At 30.7% G+C, this 25,422-nt stretch overlaps 1 protein-coding gene across 7 annotated transcripts in view; it reads left to right on the top strand.

The window, feature by feature from the left end:
- Nucleotides 1-25,422, top strand: part of LOC127711413 (transient receptor potential cation channel subfamily M member-like 2) — a 550,384-nt gene that overhangs the window by 267,399 nt on the left and 257,563 nt on the right. The window lies entirely within an intron of this gene.

Genomic DNA, 25,422 nt, shown 5'->3' with positions numbered 1-25,422 from the left:
AAAAAAGGTAGGATTGACTTCCGCTGAATCAATGTTACAGCAAGACTTAATTTATAAAAGTCATTTATATATACTAATATGTACAGTACGTCCGATGTATGTGTGTATGGACAAGTTTCCACATCACATTTTTGGAAGTCAGAGGGAATTGATGAGTGCCAATGAGACAACTCTCCACCTAAGTCATAATGTGTAAAAAGCTATAAATGGCCCAAAAATACAAATATACAGATAAATTTATATTGATAATGCTAAAACGTATATGAATAAGGAGATGTTACATGACTGCCGATGCAAAAAGTAAAATCACAAAAATACTGAACTCCGATGCAATACTTCTTTCGATAAACTGAAAAAATAAGCAGGGTTTATATTGTTTACTATTAGCAATCTTCACAAACAAAATATGAAACAATTCCAAAGAAAAACAATTATGATAGACGCCAAGAATTGATTACCACTTGATTAAAGGCTCCTAACCTAGGTATTGTGTAATTGCCAATGACAATGCCGATGCGACAAGTATCTATAGATCAGAGTCAGAGATGTGAATAATTACATGTGAATGTACGGTGTTTAATAACAATAAATAAATATTGAGAAGGGCTTGACGATTAAAGAGGTACAAGTACAAAAATAATTTACCCAAAATGTGCCAATTTTAGAGAACCTTTTTTTTTGTTACCAAAAGCTATTTCAAAGCTAGATTTAACTATTGAATACACGATATTGTAGTAGACTGTTTATTTACAAATAGATCAATGGGGAAAAATTGGGAACATAGGAAAATACTATAAACAGAAAAGAGATGAAACTAGCAAAAACAGATGAAGAACAAAAAATGACTGGAAACATAAAGAATAGGGAATAAGGGTAAAAATGTAAAAAAAAAGAATAGAAAAAAGTGGTTTAAATGAGAAAAACACAAACACAAAAAGGAAGTTCTACTTTTAGAAGCAGTTTTAAGTTCAAATACTTCCTCTATCGTAATGTCGCATCGTATTACAACTACTTTCAATATCGAAAAAAAATTATTTGGTCATACACAAAGCTTTAATTGTCTAAACACAATTTAATTGTGGAAACAATCTATTCCTCTATTAAAAACTAACTGACTTCCTCAATCGTGATGGTATATTTTTGTTACAGATGATTGCTGCAGACGACGGAGAGAAAATTGAAATATTCTCATTCATAAAGCATTAAATATTATACGGTAATAAGTAATATAGTGTAAACAAAGCTAGTCTTTCTCAATCATATATAACTGTTTTCTTATCAAAAGAATCGATCATTAAAAAATGATTGAATGTAAAAACTTGTTTCGGATTGGGTCTTTCTGTATGCTCATGCATATTATGTGCATGCCATCAACACATACATTCAATTATTAAAGGAACATCTTCCCGTCATCGTTAATTCATGTCGACATTATATTACACATATATTAAATTCTAATGTAAAATGTACATGTGACACTTCATGGGGATTCTCTTGAAACAATTGTCAATCAATGTTTTTTTCAAATCAAATTGCTGTTTCTCAACTATAGTTTTTATCTTCAAATTTGGTTTGGTCCAGCGTTTGAATGAATTGCTCCTAAATCAGATGAAACAACCTTCGTATCGAAACACTTCAATTACTTTTTTATTCTTGTCATTATATTTAAGCAAACTTTGTTTTCCTTATTTAACAATAACTTAAAAAAAACAACTCATTGTGTACTCTTCAAAACATTTACAACACATTTTCTCTTTAACTAAACAATATTTATAAGAATCAGCCAGTACTATCCGGGATCTTCCTGGTACATATCTGTATAAATCTGTGTGAAAAGTAAAATCACAAAAAAACTGAACTTCGAGAAAAATTCAAAACGAGAAGTACTTAAATAAATGGCAAAATCAAAAGCTCAAACACATCAAACGAATGGATAACAACTGTTATATTTCTGACTTGGTACGGACATTTTCTTATGTAGAAAATGGTGGATTCAACCTGGTTTTATAGCTAGCTAAACTTCTCACTTGTATGGTAGTTGTATATATGTGTGAATGTGATAAATAAATATGGCAGACGATTTTGATATGTTGAATTTCTATTCTAGTTCATCTAAAAAATAAAAGAGGAAAACGTATAAGCTAATCGTATGTTTTCAAAAGGATCCTTGTACACAGTACTCCGTTTTAAATGGATAAAAACTGTTATATTTCTGACTTGGTACGGACATTTTCTTATGTAGAAAATAGTGGATTCAACATGGTTTTATAGCTCGCTAAACTTCTCACTTGTATGGCAGTTGTATATATGTGTGAATGTGATAAATGAATATGGCAGACGATTTTGATACCTGTTTAAAGGAACATCTTCTCGTCATCTTTAATTCATGTCGACATTATATTACACATATATTAAATTCTAATGTAAATTGTACATGTGACACTTCATGTGGATTCTCTTGAAACAGTGTCCAGTAGCCTCTTAAATATTTGTTCTTAACATTTTTGTCATAATTCTAGATGACAATGTACATACCTGCCAACTGTCACTATTTGCAGGGGGATTTCCTCCAAGGCGGCTCCCCATTGGAAATTTTGAAGGAGCTTTTTTTCCCATAATTTAAAACAAAACAATCAATTTTACCATGGGTATAGGATTGTAAAAGTATGAAGAAGCAAGTATTCTGACTTGATACGGTCATTTTCTTATGTAGAAAATGGTGGATTCAACCTGGTTTTATAGCTAGCTTAACTTCTCACTTGTATGGCAGTTGTATATATGTGTGAATGTGATAAATAAATATGGCAGACGATTTTGATATGTTGAATTTCTATTCTAGTTCATCTAAAAATAAAAGAAGAAAAAGTATAAGCTAATCGTATGTTTTCAATAGGATCCTTGTACACTGTACTCCGTTTTAAACGGATAACAACTGTTATATTTCTGACTTGGTACGGACATTTTCTTATGTAGAAAATGGTTTATTTAACATGGTTTTATAGCTAGCTAAACTTCTCACTTGTATGGCAGTTTTACATTTAAGTTTTACATTCAATCATTTTTTAATGATCGATTCTTTTGATAAGAAAACAGTTATATATGATTGAGAAAGACTAGCCTTGTTTACATTCATACCTGCCAACATTTCAAAATGCCCATGGGGGTTTTACGTGCATGATGCTCTCATAGTCCTACAAAACCTTAAAAGAGGCCTTTAAATTTATTTTAATGTTGTTTACTTGCTTCTTCTTAATACTTTTACAATCCTATACCTATGGTAAAATTGATTGTTTTGTTTTAAATTATGGGAAAAAAAGCTCCTTCAAAATTTCCAATTGGGAGCTTCCTTGGAGGAAATCCCCCACAAATAGTGACAGTTGGCAGGTATGTACATTGTCATGTAGAATTATGACAAAAAAGTTTAGAACAAATATTTAAGAGACCACTGGACACTGATCTTCACTTAAAATCTCTTTTTATATGGACATTTCTAAAAAGAAAGAAAAACACATTCTAAACAATATACAATTATGGCCCTTAGAAAAGGTGAATATCCAAAATTGTCAACATGAGAAGGTTCCTTCACTGAGGGCGCAGCCAGAAGTGAAATAATTTTTTAGGGTTGACAATTTTGGATATTCATTGCTTCTAAGGGGCCACAATTGTTTTATTATACCGAGCTTACAGTGGAAGGGCCTATTGAATCATTGATAAAGCACTTGCCTTACACAAGTTGACGTTTGAAAATCAAATTTAAGTCTTATAATTTCTCGTATGTACAACAAAGCTAGATCTTTTTGCAAAATATTGATGGCCCTGAAAAGGACCGTTTATAAGAGTTATCATCGGCACTAGATGCATGTCCAAAGAATTATTGCCTCGTCTCTCGATGGGTTTTTTGTAACATGAACGTTGCCAAATTGTTTATTTACGTCTGTGACGTCATTTTCATGGGAGATAACTCGTGTACAAATCAAGAAACTCAAAAGGTTATTCGTCGGTGAATAATAGGGTTATTCACCGCTGGTGTAAATTTTTAGGGTTACTAGTCCTTCCTTGCAATTAAATGAAAATAGCTGAATTATTCCAAAATATGTCACGTGATAACATGTTACCCAATAGAATTGTTTGTAATATATGTAAGGTATAATAATAGAAATTATATCTCAATACAGCAGGTTTCTTTGGTGAAATATTCAAAACACTACGTTATAGATAATGCATATTTTAAGGTTTTTCTTGTCGTAGAACACACCGAGGGGTGTCAGGATTGATCAAATGGGCAATCCTCACACCCCGAGGTGTGTTCTACGACAAGAAAAACCTTACAATATGCATTATCTGACTTATATACCGTCAAACAAATATTGTTTTTATAAAGATTTGCAAAATTTAGCATCCTATTTTACCGACCACACTAAAGTTGGATATTCCTTTCGAATGCGTTCAGGTTTTAATACGCCTACGGCTCATTTTTAATGTGAAATAAAACTCACTAATTAATCTAGATATAAACCTTAGAAATTATTATCCATACACAATAAAAATATTACTGTTACTGCATGAAGTAAGACACAAATGAATTGTTACCATCTGATAACGTTGTATGAAAAATACAAGACACTTTGTAAGTAATTTATCGTACCAACTTAGTTTATGGAAAGGGGGAGGTGCTATGTTTTTTTTTTGTCTATTTGTAATGACATTTTATCGCGGAAAAGTGATTATTTTTTAAACAATTTTAATTGAATCGAATGAAATATTCAGAATGATTTTCTTTTGAATAGCAATACATTTTTTAACAGATAATTAGGATATAATTATTTACCCTCCCCCCACCCGACCTCATTGTGAGGTACGTAAATGTTATTTAATAGAATATAAGAATATTTTATTAGTTAATCAATTGATAGAGTAAAAGGTATACATAAATGTAAAAAAGTTAAGAACTGACACGAAGGGGGCACGAAATCGTGATACATGTACATGTTACACGAAAACGAATATCAATACATGTAGGTCACAGTATGATTTCATATTCAGTGTGCATCGTCCTGAACATGCATGACCTATTTGCCACTGGACGTTAAGTAACCATCAATCAATCAACCTAATCAGTGTGAATCAATAATTTTTTCAAAATCTTACACACGAATCTGTTAAATCTGGCTTTATTTTAAAGTGTTATGAAAGTTTTACATTAAAATTCATCTCGCATATATGATAATATCTCTGTATTGTAGCGATAAATTAACAAAACTTCACATTATTTGTTTCTAAAATTAAAATTCGGGCAATGACGATTTTTTTTACACCTATCATAGATTGAACTTTAAAAAATAAATTCCCAAATCGGCAACAGAAACTATCAGACGAATATAATTTTGAACTAAATTATAGTTTGCATTTTTATCAAGGAAAATAATGACCTCACACAGGTCATTATTTTATGCCTTGGAGCTTATTTCATTGAAACATGGTATTGTTTGGGTTGATTCTTCGAAAGAATGACCTATCGTTCTGAAAGAAAATAACTCCATATAGGTATATAATAAGAAAACTAATGATCGAAAAACACAAACCTCACCATAAACAGAGGATGAAGTTAATAGAACTTGGGAGCTATTTAAAGGTTAGAAGTTTTCTGATTCACTGGTAGTACTTGTCTTGTTCATGAACAGTAAAAATAAGGAGATCGTGCAAGTTTACTCTAGTCCTGACATTATTAGGAAGACTTTGTTGTGACAACTACTCATAAAAGATTTCTTTAACTAGACCATTTGGTATGGTGGTCCTCCACCATATTGGATTGTAAGTTAGCAGAAACAGATCGGTATAGATATATTTCTCGCCTCAATGAAGTTAATAAAGCTAGACTTTGGTGTTATGTTTCAGTTTGTGATTAGTTCAGACTATGGGGAACCTCTAGTGGTAGGTCAATTTGATATGCAGTTGTTTAAACATAGACACATCAAATTTCTATTGATAATTTGGCCCCGCCCTATCAGTCATGGTCTCTTGGCTCTGAGAATGTTGCATAGTTAACATGTATTAGTTTGTGATTAGGTCAGTTTGAGGTGAACCACTAGTGGTATGATATTTGGTATGCAGATACACAAATGTACATTAATTAGCAATGACACATCTCATTTCCATGGATATTATTTGGCCATGGCTCCTTAGTCATGGTCAATTGACTTTGAATGTTTTGTATTGTTTACATGTTGAAGTTTGTGATTAAATCAGTTTAAGACGAACCACTTATTTTATGTCAATGATTTTTGGTATGCAGTTATATTGTGTTTGCAAGTCTAATGTCCATGGAGATTATATGACCCCATTATATGTGTGTCCATTCCAGTATCATGATATAATTAAATCCAAAGTTCACGATGATTTAACTGGCTGTTCCTGAATTCCTGCATATTAAATTAAAAAGCTCAATCCCAAATTCACGAAAAAGGTCCTTCCACCCCTCTGGTTGAGGAATAGATATGATAGCTGATAAAATCGAAAAACTTAAAAATATTTTTGCTGGTACTAAATGGTTAAGAACTTATGTGAATGCCAAAGTTGGAACATTCATATAAAAGGAATATGTTTTTTTTTTTAAATTAAAATATAAAAAGAGGAAATGATTAGAAAATGGAATGATAACTTTCTAGTTTTCTTGCAGCAAAGATTTTATATATTTTCAGGTGTGTATGTTAGCAGCAGGACATCTTAAAGGTTACGAGGGAAAATTAGCAAAAACTAAAGAAAAATATTATCAAACAATATCAAGCTTCAAACCAGAACTGAAAATACAAAAACCACCAGTTATTTATGGAAAATGTCTAATGTTTCTGGTTAAATATAAGAGTTTGTGGACAGATAAATTAAGAGTGGTAAGTCTCATATACATAGCATTTGGCTCATAAATGGCCTACCCTGTCCCCCTATTCCGACAGCCTATTCCTGGACAGCTGTACTTGTCAAAACACATAATTGTCCAGAACTATAAATTCAGTAATTATAGCGTCTATTTATTATTGCGATTTTTGAAGAACGAACACAAATGTGAGTTTAATTATTGCATTTTTAAGAAAAGTTTTGTATGTATTTGATAACAGAATACAAGTTCTTATTATTGCAATACTCAAGAAGTCACATCAAACACATTAATAAAAACCTTGCGATAATTTTAAAATTGTAATATCTAAAAAAAAAAAATTCAAAGACATCGCATTTAATTTATTTAATTTATTAATTTAAAGGTTGTGTAGAACTCTGGTGTTTGGTTGTGCCAAGAAAGCTTACACACTTTGTTACATGCATCTTATTTTAAAGTGTATCTGGAAGTTTTCCCCAGTAATTCCCTTGAGCAATTTCATTGCACTGATCTTTTACTGTTATCTAAACCATAATTTTAACAATCATTAAAGGATAGAAGCATTGTCACTTCTGCTTACATTGTGATATTTTGTCAAGGTGCAAGTTTATGGGAAGTCTTAACTTTCTACAAACAGATAAAAAAACCTTTTTTTATAAGTCCTCACTAATAAATAGATGTATAAATTCACATAAAAAGCTATAACTTGCTCTTATCTTTCTTTCTACACACAGATATCAAAACCTAATTTTGTTTTATTAGCTCTCACTAATGAAATGATTGAATATCTGACATTATCATAAAGTGGTTGATAGAAAGAAAAGACTATATTTGATAGATGTATTTCTTTAGAAATTGACACAACACTTTAAATATTGGTAAAAATCCCCCAAAAACAGATTCTTCAAATGTTGTGGGGTCAAATTTGTTATGGCCAAAATCTTATTGTCTCAATCAATTGAAAAACAAAGGATACACAAAAAAGGACCCAGTTAAAATAAATAAAAAAAAAGCCTGGTTGTCCCTTTTAAGGTTGCCTTTTTCATGTTATTAAAATACAGAAAACAACTACATTGTGCTTGAAATGCAAATGAAATGCACATTTCCTTAGAGATGCATACATGTTTTAAAATTGATTGTAAAATTGTCTTCGTTTCAGATTATTAAATGTGGTGACAAAGAAAGCTTTCAAAGTCCTAAAATACAATGGTGTAATTCCACAGATACAGTTAAGATCCGTGAAACAAAACCATACAAAACTGTTGGAGCAAAATTAGCTTGGTCTATAGAACATGGGTAGGTATCAAATAGCAGAGTAAAAATGACGAGGTTGTATTTAATTCACCCCTTCAGGAACTTCAAAGATTCCTTGAATCTTTGACTTAATTGCCTAAATTTAATTTTTGTTTCTTGCAGTAACTTTAGAAAGTATTCATGATTTTCTAAACGTTTGCTTGAACTATTTTATGTCATTGTATAGACCAATAAATTAAAAAGATAATTATTTAATTTGTAGTAGAAAAGTCTTCCAAAAAACACCAAAATATCATGAAAAAATTAGTTTACATGCATGCATTGGTCTAAAAATTTCCGTAAAAAAATAAAAGACCAGACACTCGTACTTTATACAACTTGGGAACCAAAATAGACAGTTATGATGCTTCAAAGGGAATTTAACAAGTGTTGTTACTTTGATGCTGAAAAGCAAATTCAAAATGGCCACTGGCTGAGGTCAAATGGTGTATGGGAATTCAATTTGTAATCGTATCTAGCAATCTTTTAAGAACAGATAAAGTCAGATGCAGCAAACAATTTTGAACAATGAATGATGAAATGTGTTTGTTTTAAGATAGTTTGTTTTTGTATAATTGGAAATAACTCTGTTTACCTTAACTGTTGCTTTGAATCCTTGTTTAACCTCTGTGTCATTTGTTAAAAGCTAGAAAGAATTCACCTTATTAACTTTCAGTGATCGTCTATAAATATCATATATTTTATTGGTTATTTTTACGCCCCCACCTGCAGAGGACACATTAAGTGTTCCTTGTCCCTCTATTTGTCCATCCATATGTCCAAATTAGTTTCCATTATCTAAATTTGATTTGCCCCCAACCAAATGTTATGAAAATTCTATACAATGCTATTACCACCAAACACAGATTGAGTTTGAATTTGGGTGGCGTCACTTTCACCGTTCTCTAGTTACCGTATAGCGGGTTATTTTCGCTAGGTGTTTATTTTCGCTTATTTTGGCGGGTCAGGTGAAATCGCGAAAATAAGTTCCACGAAAAATGTATGCATACGTTCGATACTTTCTAATAGCTGAAGCATTTTGTAAACTATCTATTTTTCCCGTTCGATGGATCAATAACGGTTTATGTTAATTTAAACAACATCAATGCCAAAGGCCATTGTTCACTGGCTGTCAGGTGTTAATTAGTTTATTGGTTACATAATAAAATAAATAATAATATACGAGTGCAAGGTACACTGTCAGGATTTTATCCTTACTAATCAGTGTCAAAATATATAAGAGTTGCAAGTCACTCATGATAGCTTTAATAATCTAATTAGTACATTAAAGGTCCGGTCAATTTCGTAACTAATCAACCGTAACATTTACAAGACGTTTGTACACCTGTGACAAATAACTATGTACCGGTATTCTATTGATTAACTAAATCAAAATATAAACAATAAATAAGACGTCATGCCGGTAAAACAATCATTTAACCATAACAAAAGACCCTTGTTTGTCAATATTTACAACATTTAAACTGCAACCATTTCAGTATCTGCCAAAATATTTAATTGGGATTAAAGAATCCGCCAAAATATTTTGTTTACTTTGTTGCCCCTAAATCGCGAAATTTTACACCCGCAAAAATAACCCGCTGTACGATATGTCCCTTTATAAAGCGAAAAATTGCTAAATTTGTTGTTTGTGCATTCTAACTTTGCCTAAACCAAATTGTATGAAACTTATACACAATCCTTATTACCACCAAACACAGATGTAGTTCGAATTTGTTCTTGAGTTATGTCCTTTCTAACACATTCTCTGTTTATTTTTAATTTTTTTGGTTTTTGAAGGCAGTTATTTAATATTTTTTGTATAACTTATTCATAACTTTTAAGACTCCTGGGACGATTGACTAATGAAAAGGGTTTGACATAATGTATAGACATCTATTTATTGTTGAAGACTGTATGTTCAGGTTTTATTTTCATTACAGAAAGTCAAGCCAAATCATCCTATTAAACCAGAATGGAGAGATACACGAAAAAATTCCTTATGAGGAAGTACTTAAAAGAAAGATAAAAAAAAAAGATAAACAGCTTGTGTATAATAGGAGAAAACTTTGTTTACATTGACAATAGTGGCAGGTAAGTAAGTTTTGTATCATTTGAGATAACTGTGTTCACATTGACAATAATGACAGGTAAGTAAGTTTTGTATAATGGGAGATAACTTTGTTTACATTGACAATAATGGCAGGTAAGAAAGTTTAGCATCATGAGAGATAACTTTGTTTTCATTAACAATAATGGCAGGTAAGCAAGTTTTGTATAATGGGAGATAACTTTGTTTACATTGACAATAATGGCAGGTAAGAAAGTTTAGCATCATGTGAGATAACTTTGTTTTCATTAACAATAATGGCAGGTAAGTAAGTTTTGTATAATGGGAGATAACTTTGTTTACATTGACAATAATGGCAGGTGAGCAAGTTTTGTATAATGGAAGATAACTTTGTTTACATTGACAATAATGGCAGGTAAGAAAGTTTAGCATCATGGGAGATAACTTTGTTTACATTGACAATAATGACAGGTAAGAAAGTTTTGTATGATGGGAGATAACTTTGTTTTCATTAACAGTAATGACAGGTAAGACAGTTTTGTATGATGGGAGATTACTGTGTTTACATTGACAATAATGGCAGGTAAGCAAGTTCTGTATCATGGGAGATAACTGTATTAACATTAACATGATGGACAGGTAAATACAACTTTTATATAAAGAGAAATAATTTGGTTTACAATATGACATAGAACAAAGAAATATGAGTTTGAAGATACCAATTTATGGGATGTATATAATTATAAATATATATTTTTGAAACATGGAAAAAACAGATAAAAATATAGCTAAAACAATTAAGCAAAAAAAAAAATTAAACCTGAGCAAAACAAGAATTTCAACAATGAAAAATATTTGGAAAGGAAAAGCAACAATTAAATAAATAAAATAAATAAAAACTAAAATTAAACAAATAGATAAAATCCTGAAGAGATTAATAATGAAAACAACTGCCCATAATCTATTTAATAGTGAAATGTATAAGAAAAAAACACATTAACTACAAAAATATTTTTCAAAACTCAAATTTGGGGTTACATCCGGCTGGCTAAGGTAATTTGTGTTTTATCCAATGATGGATTTTGTTACCACAAAACTCGGATCAAGCAGGAATTTGGGTATTGTCACTTTTACCATTCTTGATTTATGTCACTCTATAGCATTATATTCAAGCAGAGACATCACCTGTGTCTATGAACATATTCCCCGTTAATTTTTTTTGCTCATTCTATTCTCTGTTTTCAAAACCTTTGGAATCCTCTGGTTTAGTCATTACAATACACACCATCTAAAATTTGAAGGTTGAATTTTCATTGGCTAATGTAATAATTATCAGAGCAAAAAGTTGAAAGGAGTGTATTTAAATCTTTTTGAGCAAAGGTTGGACACAGGATCTTCATTTTAATCAGGGTGGGGGCAACATAAATAACCAAAAGACATCTAGATGTTTGTAATCAGTACTGATTTTTGTTTCTTTCAGAATGTGTATTCGACAGGAACATCAGAACATACCCATTGCTAATTTTACTGGTGTTAAAACGATCTATGTTACTAATGCTGATGTTTGTATTATACGTGATTCTTTAGGAGTCTGTATGTATAACATCAAAACCAGCAAATGTTTTTAAACTGATTTAAAGATAGAAGACAGTATAGAAAGTTATAGAATAAATTTTCTACTTTTTATAAATTTTACCCCTTGTCCATCACCCTCTCAATCCATTATAATTTACCTCATGATAGCAATATAGTCTACTAAAACAACTGCCTTAATTTCCATATTCTAAAGTCTTGAATATCAAGTGCAGTAGGTTGTATATGAGTTTGATCCCTTGCTTTGTCTCAACTGAAGACTTTAAAACTTGGTATTTGATGCTTATTTTTTAACTCACTTGCAGCCAAGCACACTACATTTTAGAATAAGAACAAACACTTACCATCATGAATTAAAACAAACATGTGCCTTGTTAGGGGTAATAACTTCTCTTGTGGACTGCTACCTTGTGAACTGGCATCTTAAAAACTGGGTTTCAATCTAGTACAAAGTGGGGTATATTCCTAACTCATTAGCATGTCATTGACTTGAATATGCATGTAATGTCCTGCAAATGCAAGCAATGTCCTGAATATTCATGTAATATTTGCCACTGGATGATTAGTCACCATCATACAATCTGTTTAAATTTATATGTGTCAATTTCATTGTACTGTTGACACAAATAGATGTCATAATTAGAAGTTTCATATTTCCTTCATTACTACACGGCTCCTACCTTTAATTGATATAAAGTCAACTAGTGTGACAAAAAAACTTCATCAGGCATCAATTATTATACAGCTGCAAATGTTTTGGGTCGTATAATGTTAAGACGTTGTCAGCGTTGTCGATGTTCTTGTCTCTAAATGTTCATTTTTGGTCTAAAGCGGGGTCCAAAATTAAACTTTAAATTGAATTCTTGGGTTGTTTTTTATATGCTGAATATAACTATGTATATAGATTTTGGATATTACACAATAATATGGGTAAAATATAGATTCCTACACTGCAACAAGTGTGTTACGATATATCTCCACTCGAGACTGTTAAATTTTATTATTAAAAGCGCGAGGCTTGCCGAGCTTTTTAAATAATTAAAATTTAACTGTTGAGAGTGGAGAAATATCGTGTCGGAATCTGTTTCTTAAATGATTTTTTTCCTTCATTTTCAAAGTTTTTCAGAAAGTTGTGTTCTTTATATGCGACGTCATCAGGCATGGCCGCCTTTTTTCATGACGTCACAATAGGAAAATTCAGAAGAAACCAAGAAATTTTGACGTCATAATCAAATTTCGACTAATCATTTGCCGAGAGCAGATATATCACTAGTGAGGAGAAATATTTTTCTCACACCGCTCAAGAAATGTGAAAATAGCACAAAAATTAGAGAATGTCCAATTACAAATTTTTGTAGTGATTTGTAGATTGTTTTTTAAATTTTTGTCGTGTTTCATATTTTGCCTTGGTTTTGTTGGTTTCTCTTTGACTAAAAATTTGTTTGTCCATTTGATGAAAGATTATGTGAGAATACTTATATTATTTTGGTCAGATTTTTAGTAAATTTCTTGCTTTTATGTCATTGGGTTGCTGTCTCATTGCTATATACCCTAGATCTCTTCATATTCAATAAAAAAAAAAACCAATGACTTTCCTTCTTCACTATATATAATACACTAATTACTATACAGGGAAGTATCAGCAAGGAAGTTGTACGCTGCTACTAGGTTAGACAAGGTAAACTATCAAGAACTGAATATCCTCATCTAAGTATCCTTCAGAACAAAAAACATTGGAATAACCACAGCGGTATGGTGAGCTATAGTTGCTTACGTCTGCGTCATTTTAATAGTTGTCTAAAACTAGCAATCTGATGCAAGCATACTACATCTCCTTATTGTTGTAATGACAAGGTTCCTGACTTTGACAAAAAAAATCAAATTAGAATAAATACATTGATTCAACAAGACATGAATAATGTTTTTTTAAATCATGAAAATGATTGGAATTGTATTTTCATTGCTGTGACTGTCACTAGCATTTGTTCACATTGTCTTAATATTTTGTACATTGCAATGTTTGTTACAGCTTGATTCCTTGAAGTTGACACTGTCCTTAATTAATTATTATTACAATATATTACATAATGTGTGTTGCATACCGTGTTAAGTGTTAATGTGTGAAAAGCAAAACTAGCTACCACGAATTGCATTCTTGAATCAAAATTCTCAATTATTTTTGCAATCAATATTTAATCAAAATAGTATGTACAAAATTCAAATAAATACATTGTATGTTAGTAATACTTCTGATTAAATTAAAATTTAATAAATGAAAGCAATCAACTAAATAAAATCTATCACAATTTGATAATTTGACACATTAACTTAAGGATGTTCGCTCCTCTTGCTTTAGGATTTTTGCCAGATATTCGGAATCCTCTGGTTTTATCAATGAAGTACCATTTAAAAAATTTGCCCATTAACCCCTACTTTTCTTTCCAGAATTTGATTACATATAGTTTAAAATGTTATCTTTGAAAATCTTATAAAATCCTTGTCATTTTTTCTTCGTTTTTAAAAGAAAAAAAGGTGTCAATGTTAAATGTATGAAAAATCTAGAGAGAATTATTTCCCGCCAAATTTTCAATGGCTTATATCTCGAAAACCAGCACACATACCCGTCATTTTTTTCTGCTTTTTTAGTTTCTTTATTCAAATACTATCAATGCATAACAGTCTTTTAAAAAGCTTGTTATTTTGAAACAGAGTAGCGAACATCCTTAAATAAAATATATAATATTAGCAAATTAAAGCAATAAAATATTTACAAACATTGACTAAATTATAATGAAATAGAATTAACAGACACATACAATCAATATACATTTAACTAGATTATAACAAAATAAAATTGAATTCAGACAAATAGAATAAATACATATACATTTAAATCAATCATAATGAAATAAAATTAAAAGCAGATCGACATATATAAAATGAACATATATTTGATAACTAAATTAAAATGAAATAAAATTGAAAAATACAATGAATGTATATTTAACTAAATTATAATGAAATAAAATCAAATACAGACAAATATTTCATGTATGTCAACTTTATCAAAACAGTCAACAGATTGTTCAAAAATATTGTTAAAAAGATTATATAGCACTCAAGAGAGAGTGTCATTTAAAGACAACATGTTTTTGTTAAATTAAGTTTAGTAGTGCAATCAAATAGACAAACAAACAAACAAACAAACAAACGAAATAAATAAATAAACTTTCCATAAACTTGCTACAACATTTGGTAAAATATAACAAAGTTTGCTGTGTGAAATGTCATAACATATTCTGATAACAGAATAAATTGTTAACAGATTCCATGACATTTTCATTTAAATCAAGTCTATGGTCATAGAAGACTTTCTGCTGTTGTCTGCTCTTTGGTAGGGTTTTTGTCTCTTTGACATATTCCCCATTTCCATTCTCAATTTTATTGTCAATATTAGATTCTTATCCCCTCTGGATGATATCATCATTTCCATGTTTTGTTATCGATAACTGTAAAAAAAATCCATTAAAAAAGGGGATGCCACAAAGCAGTATGACAGAGAACTGAAAAAGAGGGGTTAAAGATACCAAAGGGACATCCGAACTCTCAAATTGAAAAATAAACTGACAATGACATGACTAGTAAAGAAAAAGACGAACTGTAACAAAACACAACAGAAAACTAAAGACTGCGCAAGACTAACCCTACCAAAAGGTAAGGGTGATTTTGCCAGTTATAATTACCTTTTAAGTGCCTATACTTTATATCCGAATACCCTGTAAGCACAAATCAACCATGACAAAAATTGATAGATATATTGTCAGTAATATTTGGGTTGTCTTTGTATACATTTACTACACAATGTCTTCAATGTTGTCCTGAATACTGGTATTCTGAGTAGTATCAGAATGGGATCAATTATTGATACAAAATATCTACACAAAGCACAAACAAATCTGATACTTCTACTACTGGTATAATAAGACAGTAATTGTCTGTTAGATAAAAATACAAATGATGGCATACCACTTAATAAATTGAATCCTACATGCATGAGAACTGTCAAATAGGCCTTAAAGTTTTTCGACTTCAGAAAATTGTAGGTCTTTGTTCCTATTAGTCGCTGCTTGGTCGTTGTTTTACGTTTTTTATCGTGATCCTTTATTGTTCTCCTCTGCTCACTAGTTTGACTTTCCAACTTACTCATTATATTTACTTGTAACTTTGTTATTTTTTTTTTTGGCAATGACAAATTTTCTGTGTTGTTAGTGTTAAATATTTTATGACTAGTACCAGGTTCATCGAGAGTACTGGAAGTATCCATTTTTGTTGTTAGACCTCCACAGGTACCCGGCTCTAGAACAGACATCGTAGACATATTATCTGGTTTTCCTTCCATAACTCGGTTGATGTGTGGTTTGCTTTCCTGAATTCCATTGTTACCTGGTTCATCAACTAAAATTGAGTTATCCAGTACATTTTTGAAAACTCTACTGGTACCAAATTCAGCAACATTACCCCAAGTGTCCAGTTTACTCTCCAAATATTTTTTGTGACCAGGTTCATCATTGGAAGTTCTAGTTTTCACTCTCTTTTCAAGAACTCCTCTAATACCAGGTTCACCAACTGAAGATCCAGCAACTGAAGAACAAGTGTCCATTTTACTTCCTAGAAGTCCTTTAATATCAGGTTCAACAACTGAAGATCCAGCAACTGAAAAACAAGTGTTCATTTTACTTCCAAGAACTCCTTTAATATCCGGTTTATAAATGGAAGTTTCTAGTTTACCTTTCAAAACTCCAACCCTTCTGTTTCTTTTTATTATGGTCATAACAATCTTTGAGTTCAATATTATCAGAGAAAAAATAAAAATTCCCATGGCTGATTTTCTTAAAGTTATAAAATGTCCAAATTTGTCTCCATACACACTGTACAGATCACATTCTTGTCCTGATGTATTAACTTGGTTTTGTACCCAGACCAGTGATGGAATTATTACAAGTCCAGAAGTAAAAATCCACACTCCAAAAGATAGACCAATGGCCATTTCACGTGTGACATATTTCAGACATTTCAGAGGAGTGATGATGGAAAAAGATTTCACAAATGTCAGTAATAAAAGTAAATATCCAGTTATGAACATCTGGCTTTGGGCCAATAAGGCAATTGAAAAACAAATCTTGTAGTTATGAAAAAGATAAAAATCTTTATAAATGTAGGTGAATGAAGACACCAGTAACATGGAACCATTCAATAGGTCCGATACTCCAAGAAATGTATAAAATATATGTAGCTGATTTCTGATTTCCTTTTTAATCTTGCATGAAACTACAAGAATGACTGTATTTAAAATAATTATTCCTAATCCTTCGATAACAGATATTACATAGACAGGAGCTCTGTTGTCAAAAAAGTCATTAGTACTGTTTTTCATTATGTGCACTTGATTTTGTTTATGCAAGGATTTATGTTACTTAACCTAACTGTAAGTTCCTTAGTTTATAGAACTAGATTCCTTCCTGTCCTCTTAAAATGAACTGAATTCCCGTATTTTTTGTAGTATGTATTTATATTGTTATTTCAAACCAATATATCAGCTCATTAAATACCACAGGTAAACTGCTATAAAAACATAACTGTGAATCAGATGTTCATATTGCTTCAATAATCATTACTTGATGCTAAGCATTTTAAGGTGCTATGATAATGATAAAAATATTTTATTCAAAAGCAATACAGCTTATAGAAATATATTTTTACAATAAATATTCATTGAATCAGTGACAATAAACTATTCTTTTGTTTGTATAGAACAACTTACGTTGAGTTAAAAAAAACTTCTTGCTCCTGTATGTATTGGAAAAAAAATTTCTATTGATGAAAGTAAAAAATATGAGAAAAAAAAATGAGGAAAAAACATAACTCCCTAATTAAGACTTTAACATTATAACAAACATCGTATAGAGGCATACAAATATTAATAAGCTTATAACAATCAACCAAAGTGGAATCACTGAAGAAGAAGATGAACCTCCTTTTTATGTAGGTGTTTCTTGTATTTTAAGACATTGAATAATTTACTAGTTTTAAAACAGACATAGATCATGACTGAAATGAGCACCTGCGTACAGGTATTAGGTTATATACCATGCATTGATTTCCAATTTTCAATATTTCTTCTAATTAGTGACAAGAAGCATCAAGAAGCGAGAAATAATAATTAAAGGGCAAGAAAGGTTGATTTATTACAAGTTCAAATAAAGGTAAAGAAAAAAAAATACGCATAAATTTGTCTTCAGGTTGTTTCTTGTTGCTAATAAGTGAGACCCATATTTCAGTATTTTACCTTATCATGCAAAAAAAGCCAGGCAAGCAGAAATAAATATGATAAATTGATAATGAAAAACTAGCGATAAAAACAAAACTTTTTATTATGGTTATAAATTATATACAAGTCTTTGAAATTATTGACTGAAATGACAAATAGTTAGTGAAATAATTATGGATGAACATAACACTATATAATACTTCATTCTAAATAAAGAACACACATACTGAGGACACTGACTGAGGTACATAATTAACCATATAGGTTAAATCCAAAATAAATGCAAACCCATATCAGATCAGTTTCAGACAAACCCACCTTCAAACAAAAATACAATTTCAGACTTAAATTAGAGAATCAAATTGAAGTTTGACTAATGAAGTCAGTCAGCGTCATGACCCCACATTACCTCCATCAGAGACATCTTGGCTATAGGGGCTTTTAAAAAAAATCAGTGTCTATATGAATACAGGCTACTTTTGAGAATAGTTAATACTAGTATATGTATTAAACTAAAGGGCCCTAAATCATGTAAATAAAAAATGTCTCTGTGTACAGGCTACTTTTGAGAATATATCTTAAAATACTCTTGGTAACTAATTGTTTTAGTCTGACTTTATACAGACACCTGCGACTAAAAGGAATTGGTTTAGTTACTTTTCACTGTACATCAAATCTCCTGCTTCTTATCAATTGCAGGCCTCCCAGCTCAAAATAACTTTTGCGCCATGAATCTATAGGACGTTTGATCAATATTTTTGTATAGTGTTTTATTCAAATAACACATTAAATATAGTTATAAAAATGGGAAGTTGTGGTATGATTGCCAATTAGACAACTATTCACCATAGATGTAATAACATAGATGTAAGCAACTATAGGTCACCGTACAGGCTTCAAGAATGTGCAAAACCCATACTGTATAGTAAGCCATAAGAGGTTCAGACTTGAACATTTTTTAAAGTGAGGCAGAAGATACCAAATTGATATTCACACTCATAACTTGAAGACTGACAACTCCATGTCAAAAAACCGAAAACCAACCAAAAAAAAAAACAAACCCCAGCAATCGTCAAAACACAACATAGAAAACTAAAAACTGAGCAACATTCACCCCACCAAAAACTTGGGGTGATCTCAGGTGCTCTGGAAAGGTAAGCAGATCTTGCTCCACAATTCAATCAATTCAAACAAGAAAACCAGCAGCCTGATTTATATAGAGAACCATAAACAAAAAACAAATATGGCAGACAGCAACCAACAACAACCACTAAAATACAGGGTCTTGACTTGGGACAGGCACATACAGATGGGTTTCAAATATGTTTGCAAGAGCTCAAACATGTTATACCACATCAAGTGTTAATTCAAGTTAGCTTGCCAATTTGTTGATGTCAATAAAGAGATTAATCTTCAATAACTTCATTGTAGGTATGCGGTATCACAAAATTGATTATTTATTTTGTTTTTAATCTTCAACAATCTCATTGTACTGGTCCATGTCTCCGCAGTCGTATCTTTCAATGATGTGTTAAAAAAAGGGAAAACTCAGCATTTTCTTGTCCTAATCTGATAAAAAAAAAAACTTTGTAAAATTAAATAAAAGTTATTGCGTGCAAATAATAGCAGTATGCCGTTTTTACAAAACAAGTCTGTTATTGCATAAAATGCTAGGTGACTGTAACTGGTAACTGATGGTAACTCGTCCTCCGCCAGTATGTACCACCAATTTGATTGTTAATTTTTGCTTTATATTAACAGGGACTTGTTAGTAAAAGATGAACATATCATCCATTTGCCTCACGACATTGATGTTATTGTTTTGAAGACAAAGACGATCAAAAGTGATGATAAGATAATTAACAAAGTTGTACTGGTTGCTGAAACCTTATTGTTGGTCCTGGAGGTACCAGAAGAGCATAATAATGAGTAAGTCTTCTCACAATCAAAAATACTAGAGTAAGATATTCTTTTGAAGGGTTTTTTTTTCTTCACAATTAAGTTTAATTCATAAAAATAACCCTTTATGTAACTTTGATCTTAAAGTAGGATCAGAATTACAGACATGCACGAAAACGCAATATATACATGTATAATAAAACTACTGGGTAGGCTAACAGGTTTAGCCTTAGAAACCCATTTTCTTGTCATAAATCAAAATTTCTAAAATTGAGATAATTACCTTTTGCTATTACCAGATGTAAAAATGCATATTTTTAATATCCAGGCCTATCACATTGTTTTGCAGTATGAAAATGGATTATATTTGTTTTAGACTTTACGAAGCTTCCGTAACTACAGCAATACATCTGCCAGGTTATCCAACAGATTTCTGCTTTGTGAGTTTTGATTTACAATTAAAGTAAAACATATGCATTCAGTATACAGATTAAAACTACTAATATGATATAAACCAATTAAATGGAGGTAATCAGGCATTTTTTGTCCTTTAAGTTTTGACTATTAATTCACACATTTTTTACAGAATTTGGTCGATTTCATTATGCGAATTTTAAATTAAAAGAGAAAAATGACATATGCTCCTATGAGAAGTTGATTTTAGTTTGCTAATTTTAAGTCAAAAGAGAAAAATGGCATATACTCCTATAAGAAGTTGATTTCATTATGCTAATTTTAAGCCAAAAGAGAAAATGGCATATACTCCTATGAGAAGTTGATTTCATTATGCTAATTTTAAGTCAAAAGAGAAAATGGCATATACTCCTATGAGAAGTTGATCTCATAATGCTAATTTTAAGCCAAAAGAGAAAAATGGCATATACTCCCATGAGAAGTTGATTTCATTATGCTAATATTAAGCCAAAAGAGAAAAATAGCATATACTCCTATTAAGAGTCGGTTTATGATTTGGGTAAACATTGGAATGTTTTGACCATTGTTGATCTTGTCTTGCTGGTCATTCTTACTGTTTCTATTTCTCTTGTTAGATCTATTATTTTTTATCCTTTAGCTGTTTACAGTTCATATCTATTATAGTTTACAAGATAATCGCCAAAAACGTTTAAATTCATCAAAAATCATTATTAAAAGGTAGTAACTCTATAAGGAGTCAATTGATGGTTTCAGCCAAATTGGACTTTTGTAGATCTTGTACTGCTAATTCTTTTAGTTGTTTAATGTTTCTTTTTATTATACTTTTCAAGATAATAGACAAAAAACCATTAATGGGTAAAAAAATCATGATTTAAGATTATAAACTCCTGTCAGGAGTCAATTGATAATTTCAATAATTTGACTTATTTGTATATCTTTTTAGCTGATAATTTTAGCTGTTTACCGTTTCTGTCTATCTGTGATAGTTTTCAAGTTTATAAATAAACAATTCAAATTTTGGTAAAAGAATCCTCATTCATGGGCAATAACATTGTACATGGAGTTGAAGTTTCAAAATTTGGTTTTAAAAGATGGAAGGTAGATCTTGACTGTCTGAGAATTTTTGCTTTCTTAGATTTGCCAAATCTGTAACCATTTGAAAGAATTTGATGATTATTTACATTTTACCCTATTCTATTTTTAGCCATGGTGGCCATGTTTTTTTTTCATGTCTGGCTTATTTTTTATACCTAGATACCTAACGATAAGTGTCTCAAAGTTTGGTCAAGATTGGTAAGGTGATTTTAGAGATTAGTACTGGAAAAGTTTATGACAAATGGACAATGAACCATGACAGACACCTAGTAATGACAAGAGTTCACTTGGCCCAAAGATGCAGTTTTATTGTGTCTGAAACCGTGCACTACTTATAGCATTTATCCAATAAATAATATATTTATGACTCATAGTTTGCTTTCTAAAACTGTGTTGTTAAATGGCAAAAAATAGTTTTATTTAGAAGCAAACTGCTTACCGTGGTACTTCTTGAAAATAAACAGTTAACAGGATGTATACATTGATTTATAAAGTTTGTATAACTTCAAACCTCCAATAATTTTCTTCTCCATAAGATCTTTGAATACAGAACTTTGTCATTTCTATGAAAGTTATTTTCACTCATAGTATCATTCACAATCAGTGTTATTTACCCGTTATTTATTTTTTTCAGCTGGCTTTCTTGTTTCTTGGAAACATATCAGTGAAAGAGAAAACCATTATGCAAGAGAACATTTGTTTCATTTTTCCACGGAAGGGAAGTTATTGGGAATAATTCCATTCCTTGGTACCAGTCCATTCTCATTTTTCCCAGTCTTTCTGAATGAAGATCCCAACATAGAGGAACAATATCCAGGCTATGGAACACAGGGGTGGTATACATGAGGGATGGACATGGAGGAATATTATGTGTAAAATTAATGGACTGTTAATTAACTACATGAAGTTTAAAATTTTTCTTTTACAAAATTGTGTTCTGTACAAGTTTACATTTTAAAATTAAATTACTGACTGTTGTGTTTGAATATGTTCTAATAAATGATTAATATATTTGTATGATTTTTTGTTTGTTTACGATAGGACTCTAATATTGTATTTAAATGAATGAAACTTTAGCATTCAAAAAACCTGCCTATCAACCTAAGGCTCAGGTGAAAAATAACAGAATAATATGGTAACAATTTTTCTACACCAGATGCGCATTTCTACAATAAATGCTGCTTTATGCATGTCTCTTCAGTGATGTTCAATGACAAAATATTTGAAAATCAAAAACTTATTAAAAAATGAAGAGCTTGTAAACCAAAAAGGACGAAACGTATTGACTGATGTCTGTAGTGACGTGTTGAATCTCAATGAGCGTAATCTATGTACTACTAGTAAATTATTAAGTCAGGTATCTCGTTACCACAAATTACTTAAAACCTTTACTAAATTCTTCCATAGATACAAAGATTTGTTTTGCAAGTTTGGCTGTACCTGTAAAAAAAACTTATTTCAAACGGAATAGCACATCCTAAATTTTACGGTGATGTTGTAAACCGAGCCAAGAAATTGAGATACAATCCGGATAAACTTATCAATCCTTTAAATAAATTTATTTTGAAAGGTTACCTATTCACCACTGTAATTAATTCTTTGAATGTTGTTTTCATTGGTATAAATATTGATTTTGTTATCAGTAAATTAAAATCATACTAAATATTACACATATGTACTTTCACGGTACTACAATCTGTCGATACCTATAGTTTGGCATTGCACAAGGTCATGTTTTTCTTTGACTGTTAATGACGTCTTTACACTAAATCCTTTGGATGTTGGATGTGTACTGATTGATATTTAAGTCTTAGATACATGATTTTTTTTATTAGTTGTTATTGGCTTTGAACTAGCTGTCAGTAACTGTGAGTACTCTCAGATCTGTACTTAGTGTCTTTTAGTTTTGGGGATGTATAAGTACCCGTCCACGTCCACTCTGTGTTTTTGTTAGATGTATTTCTATTTGTATCCATCTGATGAGTCAAGCCATTTTCAACTGATTTTTATATGACCGTAAATTTATTTGCATTCGTATTATGTTATGGTGTTGTCTGTGTTTTTGGTTCGCAGACCAGGTTTTCAAATTGGTCCACATTAAAATCCAGTGTCCAAAATTAAACTTAGTTTGATTTTAACAAAAAATGAATTATTGGGGTTCTTTGATGTGCTAAATCTAAACACGTATTTGGATTTTGGATTTTGGATTTTTGGGCCCAGTTTTCCAAATCAAGGTCCAAAATTAAACTTTCTTTGATTTCATAAAAAAATGAGTTCTTAAGGTTCTTTGATATGCCGAATCAAACCATGTATTTAGATTTAGATATTGGACCATAGAAGGTAAAGTTGAATTTCAAAATTTTAAGTTTTTAGACCACATTCATTCTATTTCAGAAACCTATGCTGTGTCAAATATTTAATCACAATCCAAATTCAGAGCTGTATTGCACAATTAATAGAAATTGTAAGCAGATTCATACTTGAAAATAGAGACAGCATCAAATTCAAATTCTAATTTCAGAGAAGAAATTATATATAAATATCTTTTGAAATTTACTGTTTATTATTTGATGTTTTGAAAAAATAATTAATGTAAGTTTTATAGATTTTTTAAAGACAATTTTGTATTAATGATGAATGATATTTTTTCATTTTTTTGTAATTTTTTTAAAAATTTTAGACCGCGTTCATTCTGTGTCAGGAACCTTTGCTGTGTCAAATATTTAATCACAACCTAAATTCAGAGCTGTATCAAACATGAAGGAAGTGTCCATACTTGCCCCAGCTGTTCATGGTTCGACCTCTGCAGTCATATCAAACTGCAACCTGTGGAGCATTTTATTATATATGAATAGATTTTGAATAAAACAGCATATTCGCATGAAGGAAAGTGATATTCACTGTGCAAAACGTCATGCTTTTACATGTATAATAATGTTAAATATTGGAATTACAATTAGTTTAGATAAATAATTGTCATTAAATGCATTGTCTTCTCTCAGAAATTGGAATAATCAATTACTGTCATTTGTTTCGATAAATAAGTGGTGTGATTGACTTAGTTGGCCTCAGTGAATATCAGTTTGACAAAAGTAAATAAAACCACTTATCATATATTTAGTACTAAAAACAGAAATTTTGTATATTTGATAAAGGTTCTTTTCTCCAGTCGGTATCATCTACCTTGCTTCGCATACCCCGTATCGCATAGCTAAACCTCATTGAAAGACATTAATTGTATAGTATTCTATTTGATATATCCCATCTAACTATATAGTAAATTTATAAGCTTCAAAACCATGGATATAGTTATCATCAAGTGCAATTATTGAATTGTAGATCCAAGGAATGAACTTTATATCCAGAAAAAAGAGACAACTTATAATTTACGTAAACATTGTCGCAAGGCAGTTGCTATGAATAGAATCGATGAAAGAGAAAAGATAATGGAAGCAAATACTAAAAATAAAAATTAATTTTGAAGACTTATTAAAAAAACAGAGGGGGAAGATTAAGTAATCACATAGATGAATTATCTGTAGGTGACACAGTGTATAGTACAGAAGACAATATTCTGATTGGTTGGAAACACCATTTCGAAAATTTAACGAAAAATTCTATTCATGAACATTTTGAACACAAGTATCAACAAAAGGTTGAACAAGAATATATTGATATAATTGACATTTGTAGAACTATGTTTCAGCACCAAAGTATTACTGAAAATGAAATAGAAGAAGCTTTGAAGTTATTAAATTTAAATAAATCACCTGATATTTTGGGAATTTCAACTGAAAATGTGTTATATGGTGGACCATCTCTTATTTATCATCTTAC

This window comes from Mytilus californianus, unplaced genomic scaffold, assembly GCF_021869535.1.
Source record: "Mytilus californianus isolate M0D057914Y unplaced genomic scaffold, xbMytCali1.0.p SCAF_8, whole genome shotgun sequence".
Taxonomy (NCBI): domain Eukaryota; kingdom Metazoa; phylum Mollusca; class Bivalvia; order Mytilida; family Mytilidae; genus Mytilus; species Mytilus californianus.
This window is presented reverse-complemented; position numbering and strand designations above follow the sequence as displayed.